The sequence below is a fragment of the Bubalus kerabau genome, chromosome 8 (genome assembly GCF_029407905.1).
Source record: "Bubalus kerabau isolate K-KA32 ecotype Philippines breed swamp buffalo chromosome 8, PCC_UOA_SB_1v2, whole genome shotgun sequence".
NCBI classification, from domain to species: Eukaryota; Metazoa; Chordata; class Mammalia; order Artiodactyla; family Bovidae; genus Bubalus; species Bubalus kerabau.
Window position 1 is genome coordinate 59,478,392 of NC_073631.1, and position 21,027 is coordinate 59,499,418.

The 21,027-nt window shown below is 38.9% G+C and overlaps 1 protein-coding gene across 2 annotated transcripts in view; it reads left to right on the plus strand.

Moving 5' to 3' along the window:
• The window catches only part of DOCK4 (dedicator of cytokinesis 4), a 474,953-nt gene that overhangs the window by 115,236 nt on the left and 338,690 nt on the right, over positions 1-21,027 (plus strand). The window lies entirely within an intron of this gene.

Consider the following 21,027-nt stretch of genomic DNA (forward strand, 5'->3'; position numbering starts at 1 on the left):
ATTTACTGGTACCCAGAGCCTGCTGGCTGTGTGTTTTATTCCATCTTCTTGGGGAAGGAGGACAGTGCGGTTTCAAAACTGGAATCGTGATTATGGCTTTCTGATCTACTGCTGCCTGCCAGGCATGTTAAAAAAGAAAAGGAAGGGAAGTTTAATGCAAATCTCCATCTCTTTGAGGCCAGGCCATCTTTAGTTGTCTCACACTGCAGTAGCCTTTGGAGAAAGTGTTTTTCACCTGAGTGCTTTCATCATGTTGCTTTGAAGACACTGGATGCTTGGGGCTGAAGTCCTTGTGCAGGTCCAAGGACAAGCCAGAGCCCAGGTTCTTCCTGTTCAGGTGGAGACAGGCTGTCGCTTCCTTGGCTAGAGGTCTCTGATCTTTAACAGCAAAAGTATGCACAAGTCAGAGCTATAGGGAGCTGTTTTGTGGGCATATAATTGAATTTTAACATCTTCATCTGTGGGAAAGTGTAAGTAAACATATCTCAGAGAGTTGTTGAGGGGACTGAAAAATAAAATGTGATAACTCAGAATAGTGTTTTATACGTGATAAGCCCTCAGTGAATGTTCATTTATTTCCTTGCATGTGACAGACCGCTGTAGCCCACATCTTCCATGGTAGATGAGCATGAGGCAGAATAAGAATATTTGCAGTATGTTAGTCAGGTAAAAAATAATTCATGGCAGTCCCTGGCATCTTCATTGATTAAACAAAGTTACTGCACAAGCAGCCTTGGTGAAGATGTAGGGTGTTAGAGAGCAGAGCTGAGAGTGGGCCTGACTCTAGAAGGATATACCCAGAAACCTCTAGTATATCAGTCCCAGCCTTTTCGGCACCAGGGACAAGTTTCGAGGAAGACAGTTTTTCTATGGCCTGGGGGAGGGGGAGATGGGTTCAGGATGATTCAAGCACTTTCCACTTATTGTGCACTTTATTTATATTATTATTACATCAGCTTCACCTCAGATCATCAGGCATTAGATCCCGGAAGCTGGGGACCCCTGCTTTGGCAGTTTGCTTGCGAAATGCTCAGATTTGGTTTTTCTGTAAGTCATTGTGAGCATCCCACCTAGGATAGAATGGCTTGCTGATGTAAGCAAATGGGGAGTAGGGAGATAAGGCTGGTTAGGTTGCTCTGATGATACTCAGAAAAAGATAACAAGCTTATGAAATGGACTTTATAGGCTTAATGCTTTTCAACTCTTGATGCCTTCGGAAGGTGCAGGAAAGATCCTAGGTGTCAGTTAGGGACCAGCATTCATTTCAGATCTCAGGAGCATGTACATTGTCAGCCGAAGGCTTATAGATGGGCAGAGCCTTCTCTTGGTGAAGAAAGACCTAAGGAAATCATTGTTCTTTACAGGACTGTGGAATGTGTGGAGATTATGTTATTGACCATATATACACAGATATTCGTAAACCTAATTTGCAGCTCTGGATAGGGGGAGAGATGATGGATCTCTGGTTTCAAAGATCAACCTTCTAGAGCAGTCCTGTCCAGTAGAATGCCAGTCACATATATTATTTTAAATGTCTTAGTAGCTACACTAAAAAGTTTAAAAAGTGATAGAAGTAAAAGTGAAATTAATTCTGATACTATTTTATTTAACCCCATATGTTCAAAATATTATTTCTATATGTAAACACATAAAAATTTAGATACTCTACATTCTTTTTTTTAAGAATCAAATCTTCAAAATCTAGAGTGTCTTTTACATAGACACTGTATAATAACAAGCACTTACTGTAAGCTCTTTAAACATGTTATTTAATCAGACCTTAAATGTCACACCCTAGGTACTAGTGTTATTTCCATTTTATAGATGAGGAAACAGGCTTAGCGAGGTTAAGGAAGTTTTCTAAGGTCAGAGAGCAACTAGGTGGCAAAGCTAGGATACAGTCTCAAGCCATCCGGCTCCAAATGTGTGCTGTTAATAGGAGGTTATCCTGCCGCAGTTAACATGATCCTTCAGTGTAGGACACTGAATGAACTCTGCCATCGAAAAAGAGAGATTAATGTTGGAGACTAAAGTGGTCTAAACTGGCATCTTGAAATGTCAAACATGGAATCCTTTACCACAGCCCTGGTGTGGTCAGCTGTCTTGTCTGCACCACAAAATGTAGAACTGATAATCCGAAGAATTTCCTCTTTGTTTTTCTGACTCTTCTTCCTTCTTGCTCTGGGTTTAGCATACAGTGTTCCTCATTGAAATCCTGTCTGTCTTGAATTGTTTTTTCCTCTGGGGGTGGAGGCAGTGGTGGTAATGGTGGAATGTTCCAGTCTTCCTGAGCATTTTTGCTTTCCTCTCCCTGGTACTCCTGACCATGTGAACTGTGATAAATCCCCATTCTGGTCTTTGGATACTATTTAGCTCTGCATGTGCTTTGTTCAAGGACTTCCCAGGTGATGCAGTGGTAAAGAATCCACCTACCAATGCAGGAGACCCAGATTTGATCCCCAGGTCAATAAGATCCCTTTGAGGAAGAAATGGCAACCACTCCAGTATTCTTGCCTGGAGAATCCTATGGACAGAGGAGCCTGGTGGGCTACAGTCTGTGTAATCGCAGAGTCAGAGATGACTGAGCTTCTTAGGTTGCTCGCACACACTTGATTCACAGTTAACATTTAATGAGCTGGTGCAGAATGGCCTGGGCTCAGCATAAATCCCTGTCAGAATCAGTTTGATATGACCCTGGAGTTAAGTTTTATAAAGTTGATTTAGGAAATTGCATCTATTACCACATCCTTATTCCTGACCCTAAGGGAGCAGCTGATATTTGCCAGATTTTTAGCAACCACTATTTTAACGAGAGGAACCTATGTCTCTTCCACAGATTTCCCCCTGGACTCATGAGAAGTCAAATAGGGACTCAAATATTTATTAAGTGAATGAATTTTCATGCTCTCAGTTCTATTTCTTTTTAATTTTTGTTTCACTGACTCTTGTTTGAGGAAACACTTCTCTCAAACTTAGTTATTTAATACAAAACTATACTTTTGAAAATTATAAAATTTATAATTTTTATAATTATAAAAAATTATATAAAATTTTGAAAATTTCTCCTGCAAAATCTGTATGCAGGTCAAGAAGCAGCAGTTAGAACTGGAAATGTAACAACAGACGGTTTCAAATCGGGAAAGGAGTACGTCAAGGCTGTACATTGTCACCCTGCTTATTTAACTTATATGTGGAGAAGGCAATGACACCCCACTCCAGTTCTCTTGCCTGGAAAATCCCATGGATGGAGGAGCCTGGTAGGCTGCAGTCCATGGGGTTGCACAGAGTCGGACACGACTGAAGTCACTTAGCAAGCAAGCAAGAGTACATCATGCAAAATGCCAGGCTGGATGAAGCACAAGCTGGAATCAAGATTGCTGGGAGAAATATCAATAGCCTCAGATATGCAGATGACACCACCCTTATGGTAGAAAATGAAAAGGAACTGATGAGCCTCTTGATGAAAGTGAAAGAGGAGAGTGTAAAAGCTGGCCTAAAAGTCAACATTCAAAAAACCTAGATCATGGCATCCAGTCCCATCACTTCATGGCAAATAGATGAGGAAACAATGGAAACAATGAGAGACTTTATTTTTGGGGGCTCCAAAATCATTGCAGATGGCGACTGCAGCCATGAAATTAAAAGATGCCTGCTCCTTGGAAGAGAAGCTATGACCAACCCAGACAGCATATTAAAAAGCAGAGACATTCCTTTGCCAACAAAGGTCTGTCTAGTCAAAACTATGGTTTTTCCAGTAGTCATGTATGGATGTGAGAGTTGAACTATAAAGAAAGCTGAGCGCCGAAGAATTAATGCTTTTGAACTGTGGTGTTGGAGAAGACTCTTGAGAGTCCCTTGGACTGCAGGGAGATCCAACCAGTCCATCCTAAAGGAAATCAGTCCTGAATATTCATTGGAAGGACTGATGCTGAAGCTGAAACTCCAATACTTTGGCAACCTGATGATGCAAAGAACTGACTCCTTGGAAGACCCTGATGCTGGGGAAAATTGAAGGCAGAAGGAGAAGGGGATGACAGAGGATGAGATGGTTGGATGGTGTCACCGACTCGATGGACATGAGTTTGAGTAAGCTCTGGGAGTTGGTGACGGATGGGTAGCCTGGTATGCTGCAGTCCATGGTGTTGCAAAGAGTCAGACATGACTGAGTGGCTGAACTAAACTGATAATTTTGAAGACAAAGAATAAGACCAGAGAGGCAAGTAAACATTAAGTGAAACATGACTAACAGTCCCTAGAACTAAAAGAGTTTTAGTTGTCATGTGTTCGTTGTTTTTTTTCCTTTTATGCATTATTTTAGCATAACAATTTGAAGTAGTAGTATAATATATCTTCATGTATTTTCTGAACTTCAAGGATTAGCTACAGTTTGCTAATCTTACATCTTATATAACATGACATCATGTCCTTTTATTTTTCCTGTTTCTGGAGTACTTTAAGGCAAATCTTAGATATTATGTCATTTTACCTCAAAAGTCTTCAGTGTGTACTTCTAACTGAGGATTGTTTTTTTAAAAAGTAATTATTATTTCATCATACCTAATAAAATGAATATTAATACCAAGGATTAATATAAGAGTCAGCCTATGTGTACATGCTAAGTTTTTTCAGTTTTTTCAGTTTTTTTGCATGTCTGACTCTGCAACCCCATGGACTGTAGCCTGCCTCTGTCCATGGGATTCTCCAGGCAAGAATACCTCCTCCAGTGATTCTTCCCAACCCAGGGATCTTGTGTCTCTTATGTCTCTGAATTGGCAGGTGGGTTCTTTACCACTAATGCTGCCTGAGAAGGGATATGCTTTTATAGTTTGCTCCCTTACCTCTCTCTCAAATCAGGATCTGAACAGAGTCTACATTTTGAAGTGATTATTTGGTCTCTTAAATCTTTTGTTTTATTATTGTCCTTCTTTCCCAGCTATTCTGGTTTTTCCCCCTCCTACTTTTGACTTATTGGCAAAATTGAAACAGGAAGGAAGAGGGCAGGGCATATGTCACTTTGAAAGAGTGACATAACTCAAGGACATGCCATAAACCAATTAGAATCAAATAGGTCCAAGGTGCAGACAAGTGAACTTGAACTAGACTTTGATCCTCAATCAACAAGCTAAATGACACACCCAGAGGCACAATGACAGTTCCAAGGCACCTTCAAAAGACCAGAAAGTGGGCAGTGGCCCAATTGCTGGAAATCTGCACTCTTTCCCCAAAATAGTTGGAATAATCCTCCCACTCATTAGCCTATGAAATTACCCAGCCCATAAAAATAAAAACTTACCACACCACATTTTAGGGCCACTGCTGTAGCCCTCTGTGATGGCCCATACTCTGTGGGGAATGTTTCTCTCTGAATAAATCCACTTCTTACCTATCACTTTGTCTCGCACTGAATTCTTTCCGCGATGAGACATCAAGAACCTGAGCTTCATTAGGTTCTGAAACCAGATCTTTGATCTCAATTGGAGGAAGACCATGGGTTTTGACTGGGCTTGAGTCCCAGCCACATTGGTTAGAGTCCCAAGCAAGGATTTGGCTGAGTTCAAGTCCCAGCACATGTGTTCAAGTCCTGATCTGAAATAAATAATTTCAAAATGAGCTCATGTGTAGATTCAGATGTCCATATTGCGGATTTAGCTGGTGGCTTTCTCATGGTGTGTCAATCTTTCACTGGTTCCTCTATAACCTGTATTTGCTGTAAATTGAATATTAGGCCTAGAGATGTGATTAGATTCAGCCTTGTTTGTTTACTTTGGGAAAAATATCTCATAATTGGTGCTGTGTGCCTTTACCTTCCTTCAACAAGAACTTGCTGTCTGACTGTCCCTCCTTCATTGGCTTTACTCAGGGTTACTCAATCAGGAGGTGTCAGCTTGATTCTCCTCTCACCTGATGAATGTTCAGTTCAGTTCAGTCGCTCAGTCATGTCCGACTCTTTGCGATCCCATGGACTGCAGCACACCAGGCCTCCCTGTCCATCACCAACTCCTGGAGTTTACCCAAACTCGTGTCCATTGAGTCGGTGATGCCATCCAACCATCTCATCCTCTGTTGTCCCCTTCTCCTCCTGCCCTCAATCTTTCACAGCATCAGGGTCTTTTCAAATGAGTCAGCTCTTCGCATCAAGTGGCCAATGTATTGGTTGAATGTAGTATCCATTGATAATCATTGCCTAGATCCATTCTTTCTCTTTGAAATTAGATAATGCTGATTTTTCTAAATCTGTCATGTCTTCTACATTTATTGACTGAATTCTCATATAAAAAGGATTTCCCCCTGTTTGAATACCTTGACATACAGTTTGCACAAAAGAGACAAGATAAATGCTTGATTCTTTTTCCATGTTTATAAATTTGGAGGGTAATAAATTTGTATCCTTGCAACCTGTAGTAAAGAGAAATGAAATCTTTCCTGTAAGTATTATTATGAACTCATACATTTTTAGACCTTGGTTATCTACTGCAGTCATTATTCTTTTTCTTCAAATTGCCCTGCCTTAGGCCACTTTGACCCCTGTGTCTTTTTGACACAATCTTATCAATCTTTGATCAAGAATGGATCAAATCTTATCCTGTTTACTGATTTCTAAAGGGTGCTGGAAATATATCTGTAGGCATGTTGAGTATCTGACAACAAGTAGGCATTTGGGGGTTGAGAGGGAGCAATCAAGTACTTCTCTAGATGTCACTGTGTTAGATCTTCTTTTTGAGGAGAAAGGTTGGAAGGTAGCTTTGTGGTAAGATTTCTATGGCAGGTTCTGATGTTAAAATGATTCTGGAACTGTTTTCTCATACAACAGGGTATGAGTAAGGGCACTGGTCTGTAGTAAGACATACTGGCTCCAAATCCCCTGACCACTTCCTGGCTCTACAGCTTGGTCACGTTATTCATACTCTACATTTCTGTTTTTCCAGTTCTCTAAAGTGCTGATGGTAATAATACAGACCTCTTAGAGTGGCTGTATGATTTACTTGAAGTAATAACAGTAAAACACCCAGTACAAAGGCCTGCCATGCACAGGAAATGCCCAGTAAGTGGTTGGTAACATCAAAATGGCAGCAAGTCATATCCATGGGATTCTGGCATTACGTCTCAATTTTTTACTTCATGCCGTGCAGTTGTGAAACAGGATTTTTTGAGAAAGCAAGGGTTTTCTTTCATTTTCACTATGCAGGCCTTGAAGTTTCCTGTGTGGTTGATTTGTTTACTCAGTCCACAGCATCATGTGACTATTTCTTACCATCAGTGTGAAATCTCAGATGGAAGTATAATAACTCTGGATCCAGGACAACAGTTCAGCAAAGCTAAGCAGACTTTATTTAAAGAAAGTGCTCGTTTTCTTTTTCTGGACACACAGCTCATAAGAACTATGTATTATGTTGTTAAGTAGTGGCTTGGGGATGCTTTCATATAAATGAATTTTCCATTCAGTTGAAAGTTACTCTCTTCAAATGCTAAACTTTAAAAATACTTTAATAGCTCCTGATAAAAATTTTACTAAAAATGTAACTGCCTTAAGCAGAGACAGTTGAAACATCTCTTAAAGTTTTCTTTATGTCTGCATCAGACAGCTATTGCTGTGTAACAAATAATCCCACAACTCAATGGCTTAAAATGATTTTCATTCATTCTCATTTCCCCAGATGCTGAGGGATTGGCTAGGGATTTTTCTAGTAGGTTATATTGCAAGCCTATCTGACCTTGCATTCTCACTGTGGATTGGGCTTGGTTATGGGGTCCAGTATGTAGGGGCAGCAAACCAAGGAAAACTTTTCTTACAGTGATGGAAGAGATACAATGGAGCTAGTCCAAGGGTGCAAGCACATTTCAAGTCTCTTCTTGTATCCATCTGATTCCATTCCATTGGTCAAAGTAGGTCACATACTGAACCTAACATCAGCAACACAGAGAAGTACACCTCTTTCATAAATGTGGGAAAGGAAAGAGTTTGCTAAACACCAATGTATTTGATCATACTAACCAGAGTCATTGATATGATTATCTAACATGGCTTTACTTTATGTACAATTATTATTTGTACCTTTAGTTGCTCAGACATCAGTACTACTTTCAACCTGCTTATTTTGAACCACAGATAAACAAGTCTTTTAAGAAACATTTTTAGGTAAGGATAAATAAATTCTGTATGAGGATTTCAGGCCTTCTCCTGGGAAGTGAAGCATTTTCATGGCTGTTTTGGGTACTTGGCAAACTTTTCCTTTACTTTTCTGTATACAATTTGTTCTAAAAAGAATCCTTGATGTTGCCAGAAATTTGACTTCTGGGAGTAAGAGGGTAACTCAATATGTAAAAGTAAACTGCTAGGAAACAGAAGTTAATTCATTTTCTTATAGTAACTGGGTCATGCACTATACTAGTAACTCTAGACTTTCAGGTTCTAATCTTATATTTTCAACCAACTCACAGAACAGCAGGGGCAAATTGCCTAGTCTCTGGGTGCTTGTAAGTATAGCCAGTGGAGATGATCAAAGTGAAAGCTTGAAGAATTGTGGTAGCAATCAAATAGCAAATAAAGTTATTTTCAACTATTTTAAAATCCTATTAGTTCAAAATTCTCCTGATTTCTAATCATTTTGCCTACGATGCATTGAAATTTACTTTACCTTAGTGCAATCAGTGGAGAAAGGCATTTAAAAAAAAAATTAATGTTTTGAACCTACTTTAAAAAAGTACATTATAAAAATTAGAACATTTATTTGGAGGTATGATCAATGCTAATTATAATTAGTGCTAATTTTCAATGTGCTTAATCTGTTCACAAAGCAGACCGAAAGGACTTTAAATTCACAGTCTCCATAATGAATTAAAAGTAGTAGAATTTTTTACTTAAATATGTTCCACAGTAAATCATATTTTCTTAATTCAAGGTTTATTTTTAACTAAATCACATGGGTAGGATTTTACCATGTTTACAAGATTGTGTATTTTTCAGGCACAAGGAAAGCACTGCCAACATCATAGTAATGTGTGATATGAAATGTCTCAGTAGTTGGTGGCTAGTATTTTTCTCTCCCTTTGAATCCTCTCTGACTTGTGTGTGTGTGTGTGTGTGTGTGTGTGTATGTGTGTGTAAAGCCTTAAATGTAGTAAATGTTATGTATTCTAAGTGGGAGAGGGAAGTGGAGTTGCCACTTCCACAAGTGCCTCCCTGTGTATGTTAGCTAAGGGTTTAATTTAACAATACAGTCTCCTTTGGCCTTTCAGTTTCTTATAGGAAGAAAAAAGAATTTTGTAATAAACTACTTTGATGCTGGACTTGATGGGAAATCCCAGCCTGCTGAGGGATTTGCAATCTTGTCATCCCTCGGTAGAGATAAGAAAAAAAAAAATTTTTTTTTAAGGTAGATTTTGTACCACAGAAACCACTGCCCCTGTTTCTAGCCATTCTTCTGTCCAGGACTCTCCTGTGGAATTAACCAAACCCTACCTCGAGGGTTCTTCCAGATCCACAGATGAGGATGTAGTGATGGCTGTTACAACCACCGTTGACATCATGATTTATGAGAATTTCAGGGTAAAATATCATGTATTCAGGATCCCACAAGGCATGGTTCTCTTGACATAGATTTTCTCTCATCCCAGGCATGACAAAGGTTTTTAAAAAGGTTTTCCTTTTTAAATATTTTATTACTATTTCTCTTAACATTTATTGTGGGTTTATTCCATGCTGGGCACTGTGCTAAGGACTCTACATGTGTCAGGAATCTCATTAATTCCCACAACTCTTTGGTAAGTATTCCTCCAACATCCATTGGACGCACCCAGGGTTTGGAGGTGCAGAGAGGATCAGCAGTTTGTCACGTAGCTGGTAAGAAGCACTAACTCAAGTCTATGCCCGCTTTGAGGATGCACCCATGAGCACGATGCCATGTGCCCCATTACCCTGTGATCCGCTTCCTTTGGTCTTGACCTTTTGAATTATGGTACTTCATGTAGTTTTCCCTCTTTTCATTCTTGAGTCTCAAGTTTAGTTACCATCTTTCTTAGTCCTCTAAAGGGAATGACGGTTAATCGTTTAATTTAATAGACGTGTATTAAACGTCAGCTGTGTGTGGAGTACTGTGTTAGGAATTTGGAACTACAAAGATTTTGTCTTTTGTTTTTTCTTCCTATTACAATTTGTAAAACATTTGAGGGAGCTGATAAAATAGATACAAATAAATATCAAAGACCATGAATGTATGAAGATATAATAGCTTCCTTCAAGGGAACTACCAGGAAGAGTCCCACTTGCAGGTCATTCTTGCCATGTTCTTTGTCTACCTGGTCTGTCCTGCAGGAATTCTGTGGGCACTTTCCCTCTCAGACTTCTTAGACATCTACCCTCACTTTGAGCCCTGGGTTCAAGTCATCTTGATTCGTGACCATGATGAGCAGCGTGTCCTAAAGATTTTGTAGTGTGCAGAATAATTTGTATGGACTGTCTAGTTTGTTCCCTACAACTTTGAGAAGCAGCAGTCAAATCGAAACTGAGTCATATAAATACAGCTTGCCCACATTCTGCCTGGCTCCTCCAAACCTCACTGCTTCCTTGAATTATCCTCTGGACTTGCATTCTTCTGAGTTGGGGTTCCTTCTTCCTGTTTCACTTCTTCTTTTGTAGGCTTTTTACAGTACCCCACTCCCTTTCACGTCTCAGCACTTTTGTTACTGCTCTATTGATAGAGCCTGAGGAAGATGATAGAAGCTGTGTTCTTTGACAATGGTCATTTTCAAATATTTGGGTACGTTGTTTGTGTAAATATAGTTGTAGCAGAGGAACTGTGTTATCTTTGTCTAACGGAGGTGAAAACAGAAATTGACCACAAGGTCTGTATTCCTATAGCCAAGTGGGAAGTGATGTTCTTGCAAGTTGCCACAAGTAGATGGCTGATCCTACCCTCCTCTTGAGCAATTTCAGCTCGCACCGGAAATCTGAGATATGACTAAAGGATGTGTCAGGAAGGAAATTTTTCCTAAATAGTGTTAAACACAAAGTGGTAAATACATAATGTTTCCCTATCCATGTTAGAAAACATCTAAATTGTTAAAGGATCTTCAAAAAACTTGGTAAAAAAATTTTTTTTTCAGTGACTGAGTTTTGTTAACATTGACCCTTTGAAACCTTTGCCAGATTTAGCAAATAAATGTACAAATCACCCAGTTAAATTTTAATTTCAGTTATATGATGAAATTTTTTATTTAAAATTTTTTTAAGCTAAAGTGTGTTCATGGAATTTGCAGGACCTTCTTATACTAAAAACATATTTTTCATTCTTATGAAATTCATAATTATTTGAGCATTCTGTATTTTATGGGCTTCCCTTGTTGTTCAGCTGGTAAAAATCTGCCTGCAATGTGGGAGACCTGGGTTTGATCCCTGGGTTGGTAAGATCCCCTGGAGAAGGGAACATTTACCCACTCCAGTATTCTGGCTGGACAAATTCCATGGACTGTATAGTCCCTAGGGTCATAAAGAGTTGGACACGATTGAATGACTTTCACTCTGTATTTTATATGCAAATCCAACTTTTAAAAAATGTTTAATGATCTATATTTAATTACTAGATAAGTTAGAGTATTGTTTGAAATGTAAATAATCTTTATAGAAGCAATTTATCTAAATTTAGTTCTTCTGATAGAAATTTAACTTAGATAACCAAGGAGGCATGGGCATTTAAAAGCTGAAGTGACTGCAACTTGATTAAATTAAATTGAAGAGATGGAATGGAATCCTCAAAACAGCAAAGCAGGATTTATGGCTAATATCCAGTCAATATTTGTTTTCCTTTAATGTTTCCCCATTGCTACTAATTCTGCCCTCTGGAGGTTATAGAAAAAAATGAAGATGATGTTATTAATGATGGCACTATATTAATGAGATGAATTATGTGCAAGCTACTATTCTAGTGTTTGTTTTAGTTTATTTAATCTTCACAACAGCCTTGTGAAATAGGTGCTTTTGTGATTTCTGTCTTACAGATTGGTAACTAAAGCGCAAAGATGTTAATTGGCTTAACCAAGGCCACATCTCTCTGTCAACTCTTGAATTATTTTCTCTTTTATGGTCTTTGAGTTTTCATTTACTTCTGTCATACCTTGTAGGACAATGTCTCTAGACTCCTTTCTGTTTTTCCTCAGCTCTAGGCTTGCTGCAGTTTGCCAGTGCCCTTGAATATGTTATGGCCAAAATTTTAAAATCTAGTTCGCATGTAATATAACTTACAGGCAGAGTACAGCGGGGGTTTTAATCGCCTCTGTACAGAATGCTGGAGTTCAGATAGTGGCCCCAGCATTATGGGAGATTGTTTGTTTTTTTTTGTGGCAAATGCACTTCCACATGACACAGACTGAACTTTTAGTCAGGTAAAACTTCTAGGATCTCTATCTACACAAAATGCAAGTAAGGCAAGTCTCCCTCAGTTTGTACACTTATTTGTATAATTGTTAGGAAATACTTTGTTGTACCTCATCCTTCCTGCCTGACATCATCTTTAAATTATTTATTTATTTATTTATTTTTGGCTGTGCGGGGTCGTCACTGCTCTGTGGGCTTTCCTCTAGTCGGCGAGCCGGGGTTTCTCTCTAGTTGTGGTGCTTGTGCACACAGGCTTTGTTCTGCAGCAAGTGTGATCCTCCCGCATCGGGGATCGAACCTGTATCTCCTGCATTGGCAGACAGATTCTTTACTGCTGAGCCATCAGAGGAGCCCCTGATACCATCTTGTGTAATCCTTTGTAATATACACAATGGTAGTAATGATACATGTTTAGAACAGAGACCCAGATTTCAAGGGAAAGGACGTGTAAGATGCATGAGCTCCTCTGAGCTCTTCCTCACCTAGACCACCTGTAGTCTCTGCCTGTCTTTCCAGCCAGCTTATGTAGACATCCTAAAGAGTGACATCAGTGTATCTGTTCTGTTTGACTCTATTGTCTTTGGGGAAGAAGGTTGGAGCTGTGTTACAGCATTTTTCTCCCTTATAGTCTCACAAACTCATAATAAATCACTTTCCTTTCATAATAGCCATCAATCCAGTCTAGTCAGATATGCTATCCTGAAATCACTATGTCATTCTGTGCCCTATTTGCAGCTGTAAAGGTTCTCACAAAATAATGAAACTGTTACTCATAGTACTTTACTCATAGTAATCAAAGTGTTGGAGAGTTAATAATAGGAAAAAGTATTTTTCTGGGCGATTATAGGCTATTTCTGTTTCATGTAAGGAAATAGGACATCTCTAGTGGTATTAGATGGGCTTCCTTAGTGGCTCAGCACTGAAGAACCTGCCTGCCAATGAAGAAGACAAGGGTTCAATTCCTCGGTAGGGAATATCCCCTGAAGGAAATGGCAACCCATTGTAGTATCCTTGCTGGGAAATTCCATGGATAGAGGAGCCTGATGGGCTATAGTTCATGGGGTTGTAAAAGAGTTGGACTTGGCTGAGTGACTGAACAAGTGGTGTGAGTTGTAGCTGGGGGCAGAATATATTGAGAAAAGTAGGGTAGAATGTGAAATAAAAGGCACTTTTTGTTTAAGGAAAGTTCTAACTTAGGTGTCAATTAATTGTCACTTAATTAAAAAAAGGAGACAAAATTATTTTCATACACTGATAACCCTAAAATTCTAAAAAGAATTTGATAAATGTATATATTTTCAATTAATCCATCTACCAACACCCATTTAGTAGAGAACAATTTTATATATTTGCCAGCTTTATCAATAAAGTGTAGCATCTATGAAAATGTTCAATAAATAAAGTAGTCAGAATTTTACTCACTTTGCCTTGTACTTGTCATGAATACCTGCTGCTGCTGCTGCTAAGTCGCTTTAGTCATGTCCGACTCTGTGCGACCCCACAGATGGCAGCCCACCAGGCTCCCCCATCCCTGGGATTCTCCAGGCAAGAACACTGGAGTGGGTTACCACAGCATAATTGATGTTTATTCTTCTTCTGGGACTGCTTTGACATTTCTTTGCTACCCTTTACCCTTTAAGTTTACTGATTATAGTGTTTACTTCCCCAGAGTATTAAAATGAATAGTGTTTTATAAGAATTTGAGAAAACTTTGCAGAAAATTATAAATATTACTTCACGCTTTCTAGTATCAACATTCAGCATAAAATGTTGCCATATTATTTTAGACAAAACTGCATATTAAAAAATATTTAGATAGCACAGCTAACTCAGTGAACATGAATTTGAGCAAGCTCCAGGAGATAGTGGAGAACAGAGGAGCCTGGTGTGCTGCAGTCCACAGCATTGCAGAGTCAGACATCACTTAGGGACTGAACAACAACGACAACAACATATACAGAAATCTATATCTATATCTATATATCAATGATCAGCGCTCTTTCCAAGGCCGTCTGTTACATACCATGGTTTAAAGTAAGATTTCATAATACATGGTACTGCAACTCATTATAGAATGCTTATAAATGATTTATTAGTGAAAGACTTTTTCAAAATACTTATTCCATCATTCTTAAGTACATGGCATTACCATGTACTTTAAAATTTATAATTTTCTGTTTTGTACACAATTATTATCAAAAAGACTTGCTGTCTTCTATAAACATTAAAAAATTTTTTTTTTTTTCTTTTTGACTGTACCCTACAACCTGTGGGATCTTAGTTTCCCAACTAGGGATTGAACCTGTGTCCCTAGTATTTGAAGTGTGGAGTCCTAACTACTAGACTGCCAGGGAACTTCTAAAATATTTTTATACTATAAGAAGTAAAAAATAAAGCATGTTCTAATTTGGTTTCCTTTTATGTGGTTTATTTTTCCCACTGTGTAGATGTGAATACTATTGCATTTTTGTTCTGAATGTTCATAGGGAGCCAAATATGTTGCATTTTTTTTGGCTAGTAGGATATTTGGCTAACTTGTAGCATTTTCCTTTTTGTATAATTTAATTTATTCTGTAATCATTCATGTTGGGGATGAGGAAAAGATTTATTCCAAAGGTTACTTTGGTCAGAAAAGTATACTGTGTTTGAATTTCTAACTTCTGACTACTGACAGACATTAACCTCATCTGTTGAATATTGGTTGGCATTCAATTGCTCTTTCCTAGTCCTACTGACTTTTTTCTGCCTTTTTCTCATTTGGCATCACATTGAATAAAAGTAAACATGTCTAAGTAGTCTACTTACCATAATCACCTTGACGTTTATGTTTAACAGATCTCTTGGAGAAAAGAATCTCCTACCTATACTGTTTTGTTGTATGCTGTTGGAAATAATACTTGTACTTGTCAATCTTTAAGAACTAGTGTATTTAATTATATCTTGATTAAATGTAGTATTTTTTCCTGAAAAAGTGAAATTCTATGTAAAGCTTAGTTCTTCTCTACATCATACAAAGAAAAATGAGATTTAATGACAAACTGAGTGGCTCAAAGCTTAATTTCAATTTTAAATTAAAAATGAAATTTTAAAAATTTCATTTTGTTTCATAAAACTCTGAACACACTTTGCTTAGAATTTAGGACTTAATTGTAACCATAAAGAAATAATAATCAAGCTTCCTAATAGGATGAGTGTTTGGGGAAATGTAAATTAAACCAGCCGCCTGGAGAGTGTCCAAATATTGCAAAACATATTTTGGAGTTATCAAGTGATACTTAGGGTAGAATTCCATAAATAATCAAAGAAGCCAGATGTCTTTGATCATCAAATAATCTGTGGGAGTGTGCCAATGTGTCCTAAGCTTTCCTTATCTGTTTTTTTCTTTTAAATAACCTATTTAATATGAAAATGAGTTCCAAAAATTTTAACTATTTTTGCCAAATTCAGTTTGTCATTGTTAACTCTGGTTGGCCAGATCCTAAACTAATGAAGAATTAGATTTCAAAATATTTTAATGACCCTTGACTCTCAGACAACTCAAATCAGAAAATATTTATTGCATGCCTACTATGAGCAAAAAGTTATGCTTGTTTCCAGGGAATGCAAAAGTAAATAAATCACACTATTCAAACTGCTGAGAATTATTCTAAAAACATAATTTCACATTCCACTTGTTAAAGAGTTCTTTAAACCTATATCTGAAAATATGTTTAGTATACATATCAACAAAAAATACTTTAGGACTTTTTATTCACTGTGAAAGACTCTAGGAGAATATAGCAAAAATGTCACATGTGATTCTTTCTGTTGACAAAGTAACTTTATGATCTAACTTGAGAGTGAAAGTGAAGTCACTCAGTCGTGTCCCACACTTTGTGACCCCGTGGCCTGTAGCCTACCAGGCTTCTCGGTCCATGGGATTTTCCAGGCAAGAATACTGGAATGGGTTACCATTTGAGAGAATATAAAATAACAGATAATGCAAGGAAACAAGTCAATGATAATTGTATTAAAATTGTAAGTGCTACAAGAGTACAAAGAAAATTAAGAGATCGGTAGTCACTGCATTTATTTGGGTGCTTCTTTTGGACTGGAAGAATTTATTCCCATTATACCATGTGTTTGTTTTTCTAGGGAACTATTCTCCTTTCCTCCCTCTCTTCCTTCCTTAATTAAGGCAAAGTTTAGCCCCACTAATATTTGCATAATCACAAGTTTCATCGTGGTTTTGTGTGTATGTGGGAGGGGGGTTGGATCTATGTGGAAGTACTTTTTGATGAAAATCTTTAGTTCAGAAATTAAAGTTGTCACACCACTTTTTGAAGTGGACTAAAATTCCATTGTTTGCTGCCAATGAGTATGGCTCAATATTTGGGATCTAGTTATATTTAATTATAGTATTTAATGAGCTGTGTCTGAATTTCCTGCTAAATTATATGCATTTTTAGAGGAGAGACTATCTTAGCATTAAGCTGTCTAACTGATCTCCGAGTTCTCTTCTGTGCTGCACTCCCCTGCAAGCTGCCCTCTACACTACCATCAGCACTGTGCCAAACAGCAGGAAACTGCATGTGAGTCTCCGACAACTCTCTGTTGTCTCCAGCAAACATTTCTGAGCACAAGCAAAAGGTCTCTCTCCACCTTTGCCTCCTTCCCCTCCCCTGCAAAAATTCTGTGAGCCCTGCTCACAAAGGCTCTGCCTTTGCTGTGTGGTTGCTTCTGTTCTATCAGAATGTCCCTTCCCCCATTTTCTACTGGGTGAATTCCTTCTTGTCTTGTAAGGTTCTAGTTCAACAATTAGCTCTTCAGACTATTTCCCTGGCCCCACTGTTACAATATTTTGTTTCATAATCTGCGTTTCCAGATTTATTATAGCACCTCTGGGGTTGCATGTCAGCAGGAGTCCAATCAGCTACAGTAACCACACTAATTACCTGAACAGAGATACTTTAATATAAAGGATTGTTAACTTGTATAACTGTGTTACCTGAGAAACTTCTGGGTGGGGTGGGGGGCTAGTGGCAAGAAGAGGTTAGGTTACTGAAACTTAGAAGCTTGAAGAAGGACCCTACAGAATTGTAGGGCCCTATAGCCCATTCATTGGAAGAGACCTTGAAGCTGGGAAAGACTGAAAGCAGAAGGAGAAGAGGCCAACAGAGGATGAGATGGTTGGATGGCATCACCGATTCACTGGACATGAACTTGGGCGAACTCTGGGAGATGGTGAGGGACAGAGAAGCCTGGCGTGCTACAGTCCATGGTGTCGCAAAGAGTCGGACATGTCTGAGTGACCGAACAGCAACAACAGCAGAACTGAAACCAACCTGAGGTGAAGGTGGTGCCCTGGCTTGAGAGTCCCTGTGGGCCAGGATCCAGCATGGAGCTAGCTTCTGCTGCGATCTCTGGCTGTGGCTTGCTCTGCTGATGTGTGGAATCCAGCCAACTGGATCCCAGTGCTGCTGGAGGGACTGGCCATTGCCCAGGGGAAGAAGTGTTGCCTGGATGATAATCACAGGAACTGCCAACAGACAGGAGGTCACATGGGAACATCCACCCACCAAAAGAAGTGTGTCCCTTCTCCCTCCCCAGTCTTCTAGTCTCCCAGGATGTCCCTGTGGAAGGCAGAAGAGCCAGCATCTGGCAAAGCAGAAATGGGGTTTGCTGAACCTAGCATCCCAGAACAGAGCATAGACGGGTGAACTTGGAGCTAATGGGTAATGGCTTTTAACTGACTCAAGGGATAAATAACTATTGTCATCTTTACCTGACCATGAGCTTCTTGATACAGGAGTATTACTAGTGTATCATTTACCTGTCATCCCCAAATCCCTGTAAAATCTCCATCTACTTATTTGACAGTAAAACCTAATCTAAATTGTTGATATGATATTCTTACATGTTGGTGCAGAGATATTAACATTGATCCTTATCTGTTGGGAAGGTTAGTAATACTTGATATTTAATCCACGTTGGCGAAGCCTGGAAACATACTGAATCACATGATATGTCTTATGCTAAGGTTTCTGATAAGTGAACCTGGATCACAAGGGCCTAGCATCCGTATTTGGTTGCGGGCGTGTTCAGTAGAGATTCAGTGAAATGCAAATTGTTGACTGCCTGCCTGTTATTTTATTTTGCAAGCTGATAATCTGGTCATGGATAGTTTCTTTCTTTTTTTCTTTCTTTCTTTTGTAACACAGGAGAATTTCTAAAGAGATAGTAAATCTGTGAGCACTTTGTACTTTCTGAGTTCATATAACTGTTAAGGTTTATTAGAGCTTTCCAACTGGAAATGGGAGCTCTTTGGTTAGAGCCATTGAGAAAAAGACCTGAAGGTATTGTGGGTTCCTAGTCTCTATGTCATTTAGCAGGTTATGACTCAGGGATGAATTTTCCCAACAGTTTTTAGAAAAGTGAGTTCAGCAGGATGAAGGGGTATGTATTTCACATGAATTTAAGAGAGTCAAGAAAATTCCACTAAAATCTTAAACATATAAAAAGAGGAGTAATTTGGGGTTTCATCAGTCTAATCTTTTTAACTGAAAATGTCAAATAAGGCTCCTCTTTCTTTGACAAGGCTCAGATGGCAGTTTCCTTCCAGCTTTATTTCTAACAGTGTTGAATATTGCTCCTGGTACATTTTTGTAAAGCTAGTGTACTTTTTAATTTTCCATGCTAAGGGCAAGGACACGCAAGTAAGAAGGTAAGTATTTGGCAGGTAATTGTGAATAATAATAAATTCAAAGGTTAGAAAATATTTAAGAGGATTATACTTGCATTCCTTTGCAAAGATTGAAGACTGCTCTGAGAATGTAACACTTTGTCAGTTTATATAACATTCCTATTGAAATAGAATCATTCTTGAGTTCATTCCAGTTAGAGAAGTAATAGAACTATAATTAAAAAAAGTGTTCTTGCCTTCAGGTGGTGGAGCCATAAAGATTTATAACTTAAATCTGGTAGAGTCATTGAAATTTCAAACTATCCTTAATAAGGATGCTAAAAAAATTCTTCTTTTAGTTAGCACTTATTGATCCTTCTCACATGTGTAGTACACTCTGCCAGGCAGGGGTTGTGGAAAATATTAATACAAAAGGTAGAAGTTCCTCATCCAAAAATACTTAAAACTGCTAGTTGGGAGGAAGATAAAATGAAGGAGAACTAAGTAATAATGGTTAAGAAGAGGAGGAAAAAAAAAAAAAAAGATGGTGTAAGATGCCCGTGTCAGACATGAATAAAAATGTCAGATTTTTGGGAGGAGAGTCCTACTGTGGGCTGTGGTAAAATCATATTATCACCCACGCTATTATTTTAGAAAGCAGAATAGCTTTGTAAAACAAATTGTCTTTCTGTCTGTCATGTAACCCCAAACACTGATTTGTTTGCAAGAAATTCTGTAGAATGAAGCATCTTCTGCTCCAGTGCTTCACTCTAAGCACTTTCCTGCCTAAGATGAGCAGTGGCTGCTGCTCAAAGAAAAATTCACCCAAGTGTGGACCATCCAGCTACATCCTCTCCCAATCTTCAGAGTAAAATGAACCTGTGGGCAAATGCCATCTTCGGTTTGACATCTTTCATGTTCCCTCGTCTCTGTCTGTTTGACTACTTCTCTTTTTGTTGTTCAGTTGCCAAGTCATGCCTGACTCTTTGTGGCCCCATGGACTGCAGCACACCAAGCCTCCCTGTCCCTCACCATCTCCCGGAGTTTTCCCAAGTTCATGTCCATTGAATCGGCGATACCTTCCTTTTCCAGGAAGTCTTTTTTGTGTCCCCCCAGTGAACTGGGTGCTCTTCATCTGTGCTGTGACCCCAACCATGTCTATCTTGGCACATCCTTCTCTTCCACCACCACGACTGCCAACAATAGTCATGTCTTAGTCTGGGCTGCTGTAACAAATGACCGTAGACTGATGGCTTAAGCAATAAGCATTTATTTCTATCAGTTCTGGAGGCTGGTAGTCTGAGATCTGGGTGCTGGCATGGTCAGGGATCTTGGAGGGGGCTTTTCTTGCTGTGTCTTCACGAGATGGAAGGAGAGATAGGTAGCTCGCTCTTCTCTTCTTAGGAGACTGGTAGGTCCTATTTCCTCCCTATTATAAATAAATATGGTTGCCATTTCCTTCTCCAATATTATTGAAGAAGGAAATGGCAAACCACTCCAGTGTTCTTGCCTGAAGAATCCCAGGGACGGGGAGCCTGGTGGCTGCCCTCTATGGGGTCGCACAGAGTCGGACACGACTCAAGTGACTTAGCAGCAGCAGCAGCATAAATAAATAAGCAAACTGAGAATTGGAGAACTTAAGCCCTTTTCTCGAAATCTTCCAACAAGAGGCAGAATTGAGATTTAAAGAAGTTACTCTTACTGTTGATCATATGACTGCCAAATGAGAAGAGCAAAGGTGTGAGAGTTATATTTAGCCTACAGGGCCAAAGTTAACTTATTCTTCTCAGAAGAAAAGCATTGAGTCTTAGAAGAAAAGCATTGAGGCTGCATCCAGCCGGTGACCTAAGGTCATTGTTTGTTTTATTCGCTGTCTGGCAGTACTCATGTCAGGCAACAGGTAATCATTTGGGTGCTCAGAATAGCCAGTCAGTGTTAATTCAAGGCTCTCACAGTGCGTTTTAAGTGGCAGGCACATTTATTACTACTCTGAAGG